Here is an 18,224-nt window from a genome sequence, read left to right as displayed (position 1 = left end):
AAGGCTATTGTGTTGGGATTGTCTACCGAGTCAGTGTGGGTGGAAGTCAGAAACAGGAAGGGAGCAATCAATGTAATGGGAGTAGTCCATAGGGCTTTAATTTGCCCTAGGGATATTAAGGAGCAGATAAGTAGGCAGATTTTGGAATGGTCGAGAAATACTATGGTTGCTGTTATGGGTTAACAACAACTTTCCAAATATTGACTGGCTCCTCCCGACTGCAAGAGAGATAGATTGAGTAGAATTTTTCAAGTGTGTTGAAGAAGGATTCCCGACACATTGTGAGAGGACATACTGGATCTAGTACTAGTTCATGAACCTTGTCAGGTGACAGACCTCTCAGTGGGGGAGCACTTCATTGGCAGTGACCTCAACTGTCCTTTAGCATAGCTATGGAGAAGGATAAGAGCGAACAAAATAGTAGTGTTTAAATGGAGAAGGGCAGGAACTTGGGAGAGGAAATTGGGAACAAATGTCCAAGGGAAAAACAAAGAAATGTGGAGGATGTTTAGGGATTACTTGTGCAGGGATTTGGATAGAATCGTCCCATTGCGACAGGGACAAAATGGTAGGATAAAGAAACCGTGGTTGACAAAACAGGTGAGGCAGCTAGTTTAGGGGAAGAAGAAATCACACACAAGATTTAAGAAGCAAAAGACAAGAAGGGCTGATAAGAATTATATGATATCCAGGAACAAAATTAGGAGAGCTGGAAGAGGGCACAGGAAGGCCTTGAAAAGTAGGATTAGGAAAACCATAAGACATTCTATGCATATGTGAAGAACAGAAGATTGATAAAGGTGAAGGTAGGTTGTTAATGATAAAGGAGGCTAAATGTGCCTGGAGGTGGAGGAGATAGGCAAGTTCTGAAATGAATACTTTGTTTCAGTATTCACCAGAGAGAGGGACCTTGATCAAGGAGGTCAGAATAGAACAAGCAGATGTGCTGGAGCATGTTGAGGTTAAGAGAAAGGAAGTGCTGATATTCTTAAAAATATTAGGATTAATAAGTCCCTGGGTCTGGATGAGATATACCCCAGGATACTACAGGAAGTGAGGGACGAGATTGATGGGACATTGTTAATGATCTTTGCATCCTCTTTGGCCACAGGGGAGGTGGTGGAGGATTGGAGAATGGCAAATGTAGTCCCCTTGTTTAAAAAAGGTAATACTGTAGGGAGAATCTTGGGAATTATAGACCAATGAGATTTACATCTGTAGTGGGGGAACTATTGGAGAGGATACTTAGGGACTGGATTTAGGAGTATTTAGAGAAGTGTTAGTTTTCTCAGGGATTGTCAGCCTGAATTTGTGAGGGGTAGGTCTTGTCTGATAAGTCTAATTGTGATTTTTGAGGAGGAAACAAAGAAATTGATGAAAGTGTGGTGGTAGATTTGATGAATATAGATTTCAATAAAGCATTTGACAAGGTACCCTATGAGAGACTTGTTCAGAGAAGCATGAGGCATAGGATCCATGGAACCTTGGCTGTGTGGTTTCAGAATTGGCTGGCTTGCAGAAAGTAGAGGGTAGTAGTAGATGGAACATATTTGGTTGAGAGGATAGTGACTAGTGGAGTTCCACAGGAATCTATCTGGGACCCCAGCTTTTTGTGATTTTTATAAATGACCTGGATGAAAAAGTAGAGGGATGGGTCAGTAGGTTTGCTGAGGACACCAAGGTTGGAGGTGTTGTGGATAGTGTAGAAAGTTGTTGTAGGTTACAACAGGGTATAGACTGGATGCAGAGTTGGGCAGAAATATAGCGGATGGAGTTCAATCTAGATAGGGAGAAGTGGTGCATTTTGGAAGATCAAATTTGAAGCAGAGTATATGGTTAATGGCAGGATTTTTAATAGTGTGGGCTCCAAATCCATAGATCTCTCAAGGTTGCCATGCAGATTGATAGGTAAATTCAGAAGGCTAATGGTATGCTGGCCTTCATTTGATGGTGGATTGAGTTCAAGAGTTGAGATGTAATGTTGCAGTTCTATAAATCTCTGGTTAGACCTCACTTGGAATATCTTGCTCAGTCTGGTCACTTCATTACAGGAAGGATGTAGAAGCTGTGGAGAGGGTGCAGAGGAAATTTACCAGGATGTTGCCTATTTTGGGGAATGTGTATTATGAGGCAAGGTTAGCAGAGCTAGGACTTTTTCTCTTTGGAGTGAAGAAGGATAAAAAGATGACTTAACAAGGTTCTACAGGCTATGAGAGGGATAGATAGGGTGCACAGCTAGCACCATTTACTCAGGGCGAGAGTAGCAACACCAGAAGACACCTGTTCAAAGTGAGGGGAGGAAAGTTGGTGTATATTTTTAATTTTTTTTATACACACAGTGGGTGCCTGGAATGTGTTGTCAGGAGTGACAGTAGAGACTGGTATAATAGGGACATTTAAAGGACTCTTAGATAGGTGCATGGATGAAAGAAAATTAGAAGATTATGAAGGAGGGAAGGTTTAGTTATTTGAGTAGGTTTATATTGGTTGAAATGTCCGAGATGCCCTACCATGGGAAACATCCTTGCCACATTTACTCTGTCCAGGCCTTTCAGCATTCGAAATGCCTCTATAAGTTTCCCCCTCATTGTTCTGTACTCCAACGGGTACAGTCCAAGAGCTGATAATCGTTCCTCATTCCTGGTATATGCACTGAAGGGCTTGTACTGTGCTGTATTGTTCTATGTTCTGAGTCATAATCACTCTGATCAGATGGAAACCACTCTTCATTACAAAAGGTAAAGGTAGGCATTCAAATCATCAGACTTCATGCTGGCATGTCACTTTGCCCTCTTCAGTCTTCCTATCCATCAATATTACTAGATAAAATCAGGACTTAGATTACAGAAATGCTGGTTGCAATGCTCTACGCAGCAGATTTTACGTAAATTCAAAATGAATTCTACCTCCTAGCGAATCTATGTTATTCCATTTCTGTTCCTTCATTCGATTCTCTTTGCTGAGTGGCTGTAAGTTGGGAACAAAGGTCACTATTTTGCTGCCTGAGTAGCCTGGTAATCTTTTATTCTTCATAACTGTGGTGAAATATATTAAATTGCATTAGATGCACCTGAACCTGTGCAACTTCATTCATATTTTATGCACTTTAAATTTAATACCGCAGCATATTTTAAAGTGAGGTATTTATTAAATGGCTGGGGATGAACAATATTAAAATATATGAAAAGATTCAGTTCAGTCAAAAACAAAATGAAAAGAGTCTGACAAGTTTATGAAGTAAGCACAATAACTGCATTGCTTTAAAATCAGCACCCTTCAATACCCACTCTAGAGAATATAGACAGGGGACACATTTTATAAATACTAAATCCTTTACCGATCCCTGCAACTAGCTTCAGAGCTGTTAAAAAATACCATTCACCTTTATGTTCATTTTTACAGGCAGGTTCAGTCATTTATTAATTCTGTAAAGCAAACAAAATTAATGTTTAAAATTCCAGAGTGTCCTCCATGTAGATTATTTTTTGCCAATATCCAATGCAACATTTTGATCAGAACTTAAAGCCTTAATTTTATTATGATTTTTGTGAGTTCATTCATGTGAAAGTTGAATGAAGTACAATATGTAGTTAAAGAGAAATTGGATAAACTGCATTTCAACTAACTTTGAACAGAAAGTAAAAGTCTGCAAAAGGAACGAGGAGGACCTATAATTAAACTGTGCACACCGGAACTGGACTTCAGTGAATCACAATCTGCTCTTCTCAGGTTGATGGAAAGACTAAAACATTAATTGCTTCTCTTTCTGCAGATGCAGTCTGATTTCACAAGAAAACAAGATATCATGCCTGCTCTGCCATTCTAATCATAAGCTGATCCATCCACCCCCTTAGCCCCACACCCTGGCTTTCTCCCTGTAGCCCTTGATATTCTGATTAATCAAATACCTGTCAATCTCTGCCTCAATGACCATGCTTCCACCTGTGGCAACAAGTTCTACAGACTCACGACCCTCTGACTAAAAATAGTTTTCCACATATTTGTTTTAAATTGATACCTTTTTATCTTGAAGTTATGCCCACTTGTCTGAGATCCCCTTCCATGGGAAACATCTACTCTGTCCTGGGCTTTCTGCATTCAAAATGCCTCTATGAGATCCCCCCTCATCCTTCTGTACTCCAAAGAGTACAGTCCAAGAGCTGATAATTGTTTCCCATATGCTAACCCTGGTATCATTCCAGTAAATCTTCTCTGAACTCTCTCCAATGCCAGCACATTTTTTTTTTTGAATAACGCACCCAAGACTGTACACAGTAATCCAACTGAGGTTTCACCAGTGATTTGTAGAGTCTCAATATTACATCTCTGCTCAAAATTGCAATTTCATTCTTCGCCACCGACTCAACCTAGAGGTCAACCTTTAGGGCATCCTGCACAAGGACTCTCAAGTCCCTTTGTACCTCAGAATTTTGAATTTTCTCCCTATCTAAATAATAGTCTATCCATCTACTTCTGCATGACCATACACTTTCCATTTGTTGAGTGTTTCCAGCATCCTCCGGTTTTATTTCAGATTTCTAATGTTCGCACTTTATTTTTAATTGGCTGTATTACTTCTTGCTCATGTTGAACAAGCTCATCCCATTTGCTTGCATTTGGCCCAATGCTATACTATAACAGCAACGCAAAGCTATTACAACACCAGTGACCCGGGTTCAAATCTGACACCGCAAGGAGTTTGTACATTCTCTCCATGAATGTATGGGTTTCCTTGGGGTGCTCTGCTTTCTTTCCACCTTTCATAAGGTACAGGAGTTATTGGTTAATTGGGGTATTTGGTCAGCACAGACTCATAGCCGAAAGAACTTGTTGCAGTACTACAAGTCAAAATTAATTTAAAAAAAAAATCAATCCCTTTTAAATCTTTCCCCTTTCATTTGAAATCTATGTCCTCTGGTCTTTGATGCACCTACTCTGGGAAATAGGTTCCTCCCGTAAGCTTCTAAACGACAGGAAGGAAAAACCTGGAGCTGCGTGTGTACACGACCTTAAATGAGGAACTCCAGCAGATTGTCCTTTGCTCCACATTCCATAATCTTCAGCTGAATGTGGCAGGACAAGTTAAGAATATCAGACCCTGGCCTCCTTAAGCAACGAAGTCATGAAGAAAACTTATAAGACATTTGTTTGGTTACAACTGGAACATCGTATCTAATTCTGTGAACTACTCTTTCGGAAAGATGTGAAAATTTTATGGTGATGCCTAAAGGCACAGTGTGGTATGATATGGTTAGCGAGGGCAGCATCATTGCGGTTAGCACAACACTGACACTGCCCCAGTGACCGGGACCAGTGTTCAAAACCCGCATTGTCTGTAAATGGTTTGTACATTCTTCCATGCCTGCGTTAGTTTTACTCGGGTGCTCTGGTTTCCTCCCACCCTTTAAAATGTACCCGATGTACCGGGGGTGTCTGTCAATTGTGTGTTTGGGAGGCACAAAAGAGTCTGTTAATGTGCAAAATTAAATTTAGTTAAACATTTAAAATTTAAATTTAAAATTTAATTTTTGAATTTAAAAAATATTAAATAGAGGACATAAAAGTCCAAAACGAATGGTTGAAGCAAATAGGTGGAATGATTGAAGAAGCCCAGATGGTCTTTGGGGGAAAAAAAGGAGCTTGAGATAATGATACATGAGATTGCTCCATCGAGAGCAAGGAACATCCTGCCAGAGGAACACAGTGCACTAGGCAGTATCTGTGGAGGCAAGGGATAAATAACCTTTTGGGTCAAGGCCCTACATTGGGACCCTGCATTTGTTTTTGAATATAGGAGGGAATACTGTGGAGGTATTAAAATCCACAAGGGATCTGGACAGATCAGATAGGCATAATCTGTTGTCAATGAATGGAGAGATCAAAAACCAAAGGACATAAAAAGGAGATATTGGTAAAAGAACCAAAAGTGATAGGAGAAGAAGCTTGTTTTTTCCCCCAGAAAGCATTCAGAAATTAGAATTCACAGCCAGGGAGTGCAGTGGAGACACAGTCCGTCATACTGTTCAAAAGTGAATCAGTGAAATACCAGAAAGGAAAATTATTGCAGGGCTATGGAGAGAGATCAGTGGAGTGGGATAGAGTTTGCATAAAGCAAGAATGGACTCAAAATATTGAATGGTCTCCTTCCATTTAAAATTTGTTCTGTGCCATTATGATTTCGGCCACTTCACCAGTTAATGAAGGTGGCAGCGTGATTAGTAGCTAACATTGTACCTATAGATGTGACGGAACCCAAACTAGTTGGCAGACCAGCACTTGTTCTGGTCAGATTATCTAATTATCCTGTCTTAATTCTTACACTTTTGAACATGATGAATCAATATGCTGTATGTCTTCATTTGAAGCAGCAGTCAAATGATTCTTTAATCTACTCCGTTCATCTGTTGAAGTGGGTAGACCATCACATTGTTTTCATCTGACTTCTACAATCACAGTATGCTTTGAAATCCATCTGCAAAATGGAAACAAAAACTGCCCTATTTCCTTTCCATTTCTAACATCATAATTTTACTGGGAATTTGATTTAAGTACAGAATTGTCCCATCAGTGACCTACAGATCCCATCCATCAAAGTTCATAGAGTCAAATTAAATTAGTCTCAGTAAAATAACTTATCTCTTGCACACCCATATTGTTGTCCATTAACTGCTCCAAAATACCATTTCATGGAGTGATGAGTCTGTCGAATGATTTCTTCCCTTTAAGACTAGCCCAGTACCCCACAAATTAAAAAGGAGTGTGCCTTCAAAATTTGGTTGCCAAGTGTGTGGAAACCTAAAGTAGCTTGCTGTTCGGCTGCTAAATGGATAGCCACACTGGGTTCCTGGCCTATCTAAGGAGACAGAGAAGCTCCTAATTAGTCATCTCTAAAATCCTTGAGAATGCCATTTTATACCATTGGCCTCTTGTGAGTTAGATAAAGATTGTGTGCTTCTTATTGAACATAAATAGCAAGAGGTGACAAACAGATATTCAACTCTCCCCACTCAAGTATTTATATAACAATGAAGGCCACCATTATTAATTTCAAATATTTCATTACATAGTTTGGTACTCCACCTACAAAACATAACAACAGGTGTTTTGAAATCTGTCCCTGATTATAAAACCTCAGCCAAAGTCTACTCCTACAAGAGATGCCAATATCTAAAAGTAAAAATGGCTGTGGAGATAATCCAGGAATGTTTCAGATGGAACTAATTTGCTTTGTTAATCATGCATTCTTCAAGACAATGTAGATTAGAAAACTCTTCGGAGACACAATCACCATCAAACATTTTCACATATTGCCTTTCTTCTGAATAGAGAAGTACTGTCAGAAGAGAATAAAGGGGAACAAACAATACATTTTCCTTAAGATAAAAGCACATTGCTGGTCGAAGGGCTCAGGCCCAAAACATTGGTTATGTATCTTTATCTTTGCCATATAAAGTGCGCTGTGTGACCTGCTGAGTTTCTCCAGCACTGTGTTTTTACTTCTATCACAGTATCTAAAAATTTTGTGTTTTACTCCAATATGTTTTTCATTCCAGTTATTTGGTTTGAACAGGAATTCATTTGGTGGGAATACATTTGGCTAATTCACATGGCTTGAAGTATCTAGAATATTTTCTAGATCCTTGAATACAATATTTTGATAATGCTTAAAGAAATTTTATGTACAATGGGATATGGTCAAAATTATTCCCAATCTATAAATGGCCCGGTTCACAAACCACTCCAAATCTATCTTGAATATAAATATTCCCATTGGGAATATAATACATTGGTGAAATGACTTATGAGACATCAACAAGGTTAAAGGATCAGATCAGGAGAAGAATGACGCTGAGTCGTGGCAAACATTTTGGTACAGAAACCTTAATTTAAGATTTAGTAAGCCTGCTAAGCGCCTGTCCTTGAAGTGAACTGATCTTCCTACATAGGTGATCCAAGTCTGTTTACTGTTCTGATCATGCCTGTATAATCAATCACCACCCCCACAGAGGAAGAAATGAGATGGGCCTGGCAAAAGGGGATTGGGAAAATGCTATTGTTGATAAACCATTATCCAGCAATCAGTGCAGTAAATGCAGGAAAATCACATTCATTAAACCCTCCCCAGGATTCACTCAGTGCCAGAGGGGTGAGCTTTAATTTGACCTGCTTTCACCTCTCACACTAACTGCTGTATTGAAATAACATTGTGTCCAAACACAGTGACTGCTGTCCAGCACAGAGCCTATTGCCTGTGTGTCATTTTTACAATAGAGTTAACGGTTCACAATGAGGTATTCTGTGTGGGATAATTTATTAGTCTTTCTTAATTGAGCAGCTCAACTGGGGATAATGTTTTAGAGAAAGCACTAAATTGTTCAGCAGAAATCAAAGATTTACAGAGGATTTGGTTCAATGCTGCCAAATGTTGGCTAATTTTTGTTCTATTTATCAACAGCTTCCTAAGGCCATGCTGTTATTGATAAATAGACATCCCCTTACATTATCACTATTACCTTCTTTGCCATTAACTTTATTTTTTTTTTGACCCAGCAGCCTACTGCATCAATGTGAAAAGAGATCAAAGATGGATTTGAACAAGAAAGAGTTCACCAGAAATAGGGAGAGATAGAAAATGGGAAAGCAAAATAAATATAAATATGAATGGGAAAATAACCATTTGTAGGAATGAAACAAGAATGTCTGCAGATGCTGTGATTGTAGTTAATGCACAAAAGAGCTGGAGAAACTTAGCAGGTTCTGCAGCATCTGGAGGAGGGAAAGATGTAGAATCAACATTTCGGGCCTGAGCAACAAGAGGACAGGTGCCTGAATAAAAAGGTGGTGGGTGGATGGAAGAAGGGGCAGGGAAAAAGCACAGGCCAACAGTCCATGGGGACATGGATAGGACCCGTTTGTATGAACCCAGTATTGTAGGTTGACTTTTGAAAACTGCTTGACCAATATGAAACTTTTCTGCTTGCATCGGGATTTATAGGAAATGGGGATACAAATGGTTAGCTGTCAAACCTTTGCGGTTTTGCCCTCTGAATCAGTCATTGATTTATTCATGAATTCTTACACTTGAACTGAACTCGACAATGTATTGCTGCCTCCAGACAAAACTCAGCAGTGGATTGATTTCATTTATGAGAATAGTATGTGAGAATATTTACATTTAAAACAAGGTTTTGCACTGAAAAGATGTCATGAGAAAATATATTGTATTAGGCAACTTATTTGACAACAAATTGTAAAAAAAAAATTGAACTGGAAATTAATGGAGCCACTGCAGATGTCATCAATAGCTGCAGAGTCTCCCATAGTTCCAATAAACCTACATATTGAAGAGTTTGGACAAGCAGAATGGGATTAAATCACTTGCATCTCAAGTCTGAATATTATTTGCAGGATTTTAATTCAAAGACGGGGATTTGAGGGAGGCCAGCTTCTGTATTACCCAAAGAAAACCTGCCTGAATACATCCCAAGGTTCACATCAGATGACAGAGTTGCAGAGGAACTCTGTGGAGGGGTTTGGAAATACAGATGAGAATTTTAAAATGTTGACTTTGCTAACTGGGAATTAATGTATGTTCAGATGTCATGGATAAGGGGCATATTATGTACACATGAAGTTTTGATTGACCTCAAACTTACAGAGAGTAAAATTAGGCAGGCATTGTGGACTGCATAGGAATATTGAAAATGATTTCATGGGCAGGTGAGTTGAAGCAAAGGTAGAAAGAGATAATGTAACAGTGCTGGGATGAGACTGTTTAGAATGCCATGTATATATGAGACATCAATTCATGATGAAATGTAATAGAAAAGATGAGAAAAGTTAGATTTGATTTGAGAGAGTTGACAAAAAATGATGAGATAATTAACTTGGAAACAGAGTAAACTATTTCTCCTGGAAGAAGAAACTTACTCTTAGGAGTGTAATTAAAGGAAATTTCTGCTCATTAATTATTGGATACTAAACACAATTTTAAATTTTCTAAATTTAAACAAACAGCTCAGTAACAGGCTCTTCTGGCCCATGATATCGTACCACCAAAATAACTAATCTACAAATTCCTTACATTTTGGAGGGTGGGAGGAAACCAGAGCACCTGGAGGAAATCATGCAGACACAGGGAGAACATACAAACTGCTTACAGACAGTGCCAGATTCAAACCTGGGTCGCTGTCTCTGTAATGTAACCACTATACTGCAGGGACAAGGGAGTTGGTGGCAACTGTGGTTACCATTGTGATGCTGTTATGTCATTAGTACTGTATCTCTGAGTATTGCTGGCCTGCCTCCTCCCTGTTACTCCTCCCCCTGGAATTCCATAATAAAGGCAATTATGTCAGAGTCCCTCCCTCAGTATGAATCCTGGAATCGGGCATGTGTCCAGTCTTAAGGTAATAAAAGCCTCTCATGAAATAACTCCAGTCTTTTGGCATTATTGATAGTACATCAGCAACATAAAGGTGAGCGTCAACAGTGCACATTAGGAATTTGACACCATCTTCTTGGATATATATAAAATCCGTGAGATACCAGATATAATGTTGAACACTCCTGAAGAGAAGCCACTGGTGGTGCGTCTCTGATATGGTCTGATCAACAACTGCCATTAGTGGAGAAATTACAGAAGAAATAAAGCAAGAAAGCTTTTGAGTATAGATTAGTTGGTGGCATGGAAGGAATGGCCATATTGACAATTTGTCGTTTTCAAAACAGGCCACAATATAGGCAAGGAATGACTGAAACTTTGCTTCTTTTAAAGTTAATTAGGAGCTTCTCCACAAGGAAATTATGAACAAGTAATCAAATGAAGTGCAGGAACAATTAAGGACCAAAATGTACTCTTCTTGTGGAAGTGAAGGGCTTGGCAATGGAAGTAGATGCATACTTTCCATTTGTTTTGACTGAAGAGGATGTTGCCAACATTAAACCATTGAAGGAAGTGATAACGAAATTGGATGGAGTAAAATTGTATTAATAGGAGGCATTAAAAAGACTGGCAAAACTGAAATGTCACCTAGTCCAGCTGGGATGCATTCTAGATTGCCAAAGGATGTATGGATGGAATTTATCAAAGCTCCAGTCATATCCTCCTTTAATGTCATCTGTTGCCTGAGAAATAGAGAATTAGAAATGTTTCAGCATGTTCAAAAAAGTGATGGAAGGCTAAACTTGGCAATTATAGACTAGGCATCTGAACATTAATAATGGGGAGTGGGGAATGTGACTTTTGGAGACAGAGATCCAAGATTTAATTTAATTGGCACTTGGCAAAATTTAATAAATGAAAGGCAGAATGATTTGTCAAAGTTGAAACATGTTTGGCTAACATAATTAAATTTGTTGATGAACTAGCAGAAAGCTTCAATGAGTAGGTATGGTTGCTATTGTGTGAACAGATTTTCAGAAATCACATAACAGAATAGGAAACCCATAGAATTAACAATGTGACGGAAATTAAAATGGCCATGAATCAGAAAACATAAGTTGTTTTTCTGACTGGAGGGAAAATCTTCGAGTGAGTTGTACACGATGATGTGAATTTTAAAATTTTATTTTAGACACACAGCACCGTAACAGGGCGTTTCAGCCCATGAGTCCATGCTGCCCAATTTACAGCCAATTAACCTGCCACCCCGGTACATTTCGAAGTTATGGTAATATTGGAATATACATTAAAGACCTCGATTTGCTTACTCGGGGCCCCAAACAGTCCTTCCAAGTGAAGCAATACTTCACTTGTGAATCTGCAGGGGGTCATCTACTGCATCTTGTGCTCCCATTGTGATCTCCTCTACATTGGAGAGACTGACCGCAGACTGGGAGATCGCCTCGTTGAGCACCTCAGCACCGTCCACTGCAAAAGTGGAGATTTCTCAGTGACAACCCATTTCAATTCCCTGACCCATTCCCATGCCAACATATTTATCCATGATCTCATGAACTCCCAGACTGAGGCCACCCTCGAAATGGAGGAACACCACCTCATATTTCGTCTGGGCATCATCTAATCTGATGGGATTAACATCAACTTCTCCAGTTTCCATGACCCCTCCCCTTTCTATCCCTATTTCTCCTTCCCACTAGCTCTTTCTCTCTCTTTCCTTGCCCCTCTGTCCTTTCCTCCAGGTCTGCATTCACAAAGCCTCCCCTCTCACCTTTCCTCTCCTATCTATGTCCTAATATCACCCTTTGTCTGTTGGTCTGTAGTTTCCCCTGGTCTTTTATTGATCTCCCCAGCCTTTTTACTCACCTTGAAAAAGGGCTCAGCCTGAAACATCGGTTACATACCTCCTCTGGATGCTGCGAGACCTGCTGAGTTCATCCAGCTCTTGTGTTTGTACTGTGTACCGTTTTGATCTTCTTATGCAAGATTGACATCCCCAACTTGAAGACAGTTCACAGAAGAATCATTCAGGTGGTTCCCAGAATAAAGGGGGCTGTCTCGTGAGGAACAATTGAAAAAATCAGGCCTATACTCAATGGAGATTGAAGTATGGAAGGTGATCTTGAATCATAAAAGACTGAAGATAAAAGCCCATTGTTTTTTTCTGAGGACTGTATTTGAAACTCTTCCTCAAAGATCAGTGGAAGCAGAAACTGAATATTTATGACAAAAATAAAGAGATATATGATAAGCAAGAATGTGAAATGTTTCCACAAGATTGGGTTTATAATCAGACTAGCCAAACTTTATTAAATGCAGAGCAGGGTGGAGCAACTGAGGGTCACACTCCAGCTCCTCATTCATGCTTGTAAGTTCATATACCAAGGGGCTAAATACATTGGATGTTTTTTGCATGGTTGATTCGAGAAAAAGTGGGTGAGTTATAAAGTAAGAGAGCCATGCATTTATGGACATGAGGAGAAACATTTATTCTCTAAGGAATCTTATCTCCAAGAGCTTTGGAGGTTGAATTATTCAAAGATGACAAGGAGAAAAGGGAAGGGAGGAAGGAAGGTAAATTAGCAGAAACAGCCGGAGAAGTCGATGTTAATGCTCTCCGGTCAGAGAGTGCCCTGACGGAAATTTTTGTGGTCTCCTCTACATTGGAGAGACTGAACACAGACTGGGAGATCATTTCATTGAGAACCTCTGCTCAGTCCACTTCAATAGCATAGATCTCTCAATGGTCACGCATTTCAATTCCCTTAATTCCCTGCTGACATGATTGTTGATGGTTTTGTGCACGACTGGACTGAAACCACTTGCAAATATGAGGAACATCAGCTCATATTCCATCTGGGCACCCTCCAACCAGATGGCATTAACATCAACTTCTCCGGCTTCCATTAGACACCTCTTCCCCATTTTAGCTCCAGCTGTGTGTCTCTCTTCCATTTTCCCTCTGTCTCCTTTCAACAGAGCCAACATCAATTCTCACCTTTGCTCTCTCCTACCTTTTTTCAAAACCAATTCTCTGTTAGTTTGTTCTCCTCCCCTTCCCATTCTTCCACAGCCTTTAGTACAGAAGCCTGTCTTTTTTCTTTCTTATACCATGAGGAAAGGCTCAGACTCAAAACCTTGCTAATATTTCTAACCTCTTATCGGGATTGCCTGAGTTCCCCCTGCATTTCTGTGTTTTTATAATATTTTTGTAATGTACAGATGTCAAAGGTTATGAGAAATGAGCAGGAAAATAGATTTGAGTCTAACACAAGGCAAGCCACATTATTGAATGGTAGAACAACTTTCAATGGCCAAATACCATTCTCTTCTATTTCTCAATGGTTACCTGACCTCAAAGCCCATACTTGTCTGGATTGTCTGCAGGCACAATCCTCCTCCAGGAAACCATCTCTCTAATTCTTGATGTTCTGATGCCCTGTCCCGAATTTCCTTTGAAATCCAGCCACGTATATTAATGGAAAAGAAATGAAATACTGCACTTATAATGACCTTGATATCCAGAAAAATTCAAAAATATCTGATAACCACTTGAACAAAAAGAACACAGCAAAATTTAACATTTCTTCACTTTTTAAGAACAAAGTAAATGAAGAGAAGAATCGTCACCATATTTCAATAAAAAAACTGGGTTATTGCTTTGCCCTCAACTTATTTCATGCAAACCTAAAGGCTGGCAGATCTATGGTCATTTGCACCCTCTGTTGGATTTTAAAAGGTATCCAGAACCTGAGTGACCTTGCCAACTGGATGAGAGGGACCTCCAAGCAGACCTGCAGGTTTTCAAGTGGAAGATCTGGACCATGCTAGATTCAGCCTGCTGTTCATTGTCACTGGCCTTGTTATTCTATAGTCATGCTTACTTGTCCAAAATATCAGTAAGGTGTGTAGCAACTGGGCTTCAGATGGCAGATCCTCACTGCTTTTAGACCACACTGAGAGTCCTTTGACAACTTGCTGCAATTAAAGATTTTCAGGCCTCTTAAATATTTCTGATGATCAGAGACATTTCAAATCAGTTTTTCCAGATGTAAATGATCAAACAAATGTAAAATAATACATGACCTTAAATGCTTATTAAAGTGATAGAAATGGACTTACACATCAAAATTAAAATAAAGGGCACCTACCTGCAAATGGCTTTACTACCCAGGTTAATGATAGGTCAAGTTAATAGGCCTGTGCCTCACACACCAGCCCACAGCTGACATAAAACTGAGGTACTCAATACAAAGGGCATCCAAATTCTTACTTTAGTGCATTAATGCTGCATTCACTAGCAAGATCAGAATGGCAGGTACACTGACATTGGATCTCCAGCTCATTCCTGACATCCAAGCTAAAATTCTCAGGCACAAAAGTCAGGAACAATTCACTGCAACCACCCAGTGGTTTATTATGGCACCATTGACCCGTAAGCCACATGACCCAGTCTTTAATATTTCACACGTCAACATTGCTCTTTATTTCTTCATCAAAATTTTTAAAAAAAATATAGTATCATAAGAAATGATTTACTGTTGAACTTTTCAAAAAAAATCTAGGAATTGAGAAATAATAATGAGTTTTCATAATGAAAGGAAACAGAAATAGAAGCAGGCCCCTGACCCTAAGCTTGTCCCACCATTAAATAAAATTGGTTGATCTTTTACCTCCTTGCCACATTCCTGCACTAATGTCACATCTATGATTCCCTTACTGCTTAAAAATCTATCAACCTCTATCTTGCATATGCGTAGAGGAAGCCTTCAGAGCTCTCTTCTACAGACATGTCCAAAGATTCACTTGGTGTCTGGGTGAAGAAATGTCCTTTTCCTCTCTGTACTGAATGTCTGATGCCTTACTCTGAGACTGTGAGCCTTGCATCTGGATGACCCAACCACATCTATCCTGTAAGGTTCCGTAAAAATATTATACGTTTCAATTGAACCACGTCTCATTCATCAGAATAAAGAATGAAAATTTGAAAAAAAAAAATGCAGATGCTGAAAATCCAAAATACAAAAACAAGAATTGCTGGAAGCATTTACCAGGTCAGGCAGGATCAATGATAAAAAGAAATAGTGTGAACATTTCAAGTCAAAGAGCCTTTGATGTGTGTCTAACAAAGGATAGAACATTACCAGCACAATACAAGTCCTTTGGTCGACAATATTGTGCCAACCTCTATAAACCTACTCTATAATATAAAGATTGCTTTCCTTATACCCATAAACTTATACACATCTATTGGCCTGTCTAATAATCTTTTAGATGCCCCTATTGTACCAACTTCCACCAACATTCTGACAATGCATTCCAGGTACTACTCTCTATTCCTGAAGATTCCCCTAAACTTACCACCTTTCATCTTAAATAGATAAAACTATAAGGCAGGGCAGCACAAATAGGCTATTCAGTCTATTGAGTCTGCCCTGCCACTTAATCATCAGCTGGTCCATTTTCCCACTCAGGCCCACTGCTTGGCCTTCTCCCTCATAATCTTTGATGCCCAGACTAATCAAGAACCTCTCAATCTCTGCCTTGTATACATCCAATAACTTGGATTACACAACTGCCTGTGGCAACCAATTCCACAGATTTACCACCCTCTTGCTGAAGAAATTCCTCCACATCTCTGTTTTAAGCAGACACCCTTCAATCCTGAAGCTGTCCTCAGCTCTCCACCATGGTAAACAACCTATCTACATCAAAACTATCCATGCCTTTTACCATTCGAAATGAGATCTTCCCTCATTCTCCTAAAATCCAACAAGTTCAGGCCAAGCACTGTGAAATGCTTCTCATATGATAATCCCTTCATTTCCAGAATCAATCATCCTTGTGAACCTCCTCTGAAACCTCTCCAATGACAGCACATCCTTTGTTAAAAATGGAGCCCAAAACTGCACACAATACTCTAAGTGAGGTCTCTTCAGCCTCAACACCACATCTCTTATATTCTATTTCTCTTGAAATGAAAGCCAGCATTGCATTTGCCTTCTTCACCACTGACTAAACATGCAAATTTACCTTCAGGCTATCCTGCGGAAGGACTCCCAGGTCCCTTTGTGTCTGGGTATTTTATAATTTATTCCCATTTAGAAAATATTGGGCCCATTTTTTTCTACTAAATTGCCTGTCCATACATTTTCTGACATCGTATTTAATTTGCCACTTCTCTGCCCATTCTCCTAATCTGTCTAAGCCCTTCTGCAGCTTTCCTGTTTTCTCAACACTACCTTCCCATCAAATATCTTCATGTCTTTTGGTATTTGCTCCTGATGCCCTGGGAAAAAGCAGTCCATTGTTCCCACATGCTTCAAGACAGCCACAAGAGGGAAACAATAACAGGCCTCAATGGCCCTGTGGGATTGACCTCCACCTTTATGAAATGCTTTGAGCATCTGGTGATGGAACATATCAAAGTACACCTCCCAGAGACAATGACCCATTTCAATTCACCTATAGAAGAAACCATTCCACAGATGACGCTAGAGTCTTGTTGCTTCACGCCATCCTGGCCTACCTGGAGAATGACACTTCATGCATCAGGCTGCTGTTCATTGAATTCAGCTTGGCATTTAATACAATCATTCCCCATATACTGGTAGAGAAGCTGTTCTCACTGGGAATCATAGCCCCTCTCTTTATTTGCATCTTGCACTTCACAACAGAAAGATCATAGTCTGTCTGGTTTGGTAGCATTGTCACGATGAGCTCTGGCAAACCTCAGGGCTGTTCATACTACTGACCCATGACTGCATCAGCAGATCCAGGTCCAGCAGTGCCATCAAGTTTGCAGATGACACAGCTGAGATTGGCCTCATCAGCAACAATAATAAGTTCCACTACAGAGAAGAGGTGGAAAACCTCATGAAGTGGTGCAAGAGTAACAACCCGAGTCTCAAGGTGGACATGACAAAGGAAATGATCATGGACTTCAGGAGGACCAGGACTGACCACCCTTTGCTACACATCAACAACTCTATAGTAGAGAGAGTGGAGAGCACCAAGTTCCTTGGAGTTCACTTAATTAGTGACCTATCGTGGACACTCAATATATCTTCTCACTTGTCAGGAAGACTCAACAGTAACTGCTCTTCCTGAGAAGACTGAAGCAGGCAAGAATTCCAGCCACCATGATGTCAACCTTCTAAAGGAGGTCTATGAAAAGCATCTTGGATGGTTGCATCACAGTGTGGCATGGTTGCTGAAGAGAAATGGATCTAAGGTCAATCTACAGGGCCATAAGAGTGGCAAAGAGCATCACTGGAGTCTCCCACTCACTCATTGATGTAATCCACCAGGATCATTGTCTGAAGAAGGAGTACAACATTGTTGAAGAACCCTGCATACAGCATCTTGTCCTGCATATGTATTGTTTGTCTGTATACATGTTTTTCACTGAGGACTGGAGAACACTGTTTCATTGGGTTATTCTTGTACAATCAGATGACAACAAACAAGAGATGAAAAAAAGTGCTGGCTGACCTCCCTGTCTATTCCTATCATAATCTTGTAGATCTCTATTAAGTCACCTCTCATCCTTCTTTGCATTATGGAGAAAAGCCCTAGCTCTGTTAACCTGGCTTCATAAAACACATTCTCCAATCCAGGCAATATCCTGGTAAATTTCCCCTCTACCCTCTCGAAAGCTTCCCCAATTCCCCAATCCTTCCTGTAATGAGGTGAGTAGAACTGAACACAATATTCCAAGTGTGGTCAAAACAGAATTTTATAGAGCTGCAACATTACCTCATGGCTCTTGAACTCAATCCCCCAACTAATGAAGCCTTCTTAAATACCCTATTAACTTGCA

General features: G+C 39.8%; 1 protein-coding gene and 1 long non-coding RNA gene across 10 annotated transcripts in view; both read right to left on the bottom strand.

Annotated features, from left to right (window-relative positions):
• Positions 1-18,224, bottom strand: part of LOC138739315 (PC3-like endoprotease variant B) — an 827,554-nt gene that overhangs the window by 188,375 nt on the left and 620,955 nt on the right. The window lies entirely within an intron of this gene.
• LOC138739317 (uncharacterized) lies at positions 1,781-10,173 on the bottom strand. Its single transcript, XR_011342164.1, has 3 exons — positions 10,085-10,173; positions 2,907-3,035; positions 1,781-2,819 (listed from the first exon to the last, which is right to left on the bottom strand). It is a non-coding gene; the product is annotated as an uncharacterized lncRNA (long non-coding RNA).

The sequence above is a fragment of the Narcine bancroftii genome, chromosome 7, assembly GCF_036971445.1.
Source record: "Narcine bancroftii isolate sNarBan1 chromosome 7, sNarBan1.hap1, whole genome shotgun sequence".
NCBI lineage: Eukaryota > Metazoa > Chordata > Chondrichthyes > Torpediniformes > Narcinidae > Narcine > Narcine bancroftii.
This window is presented reverse-complemented; position numbering and strand designations above follow the sequence as displayed.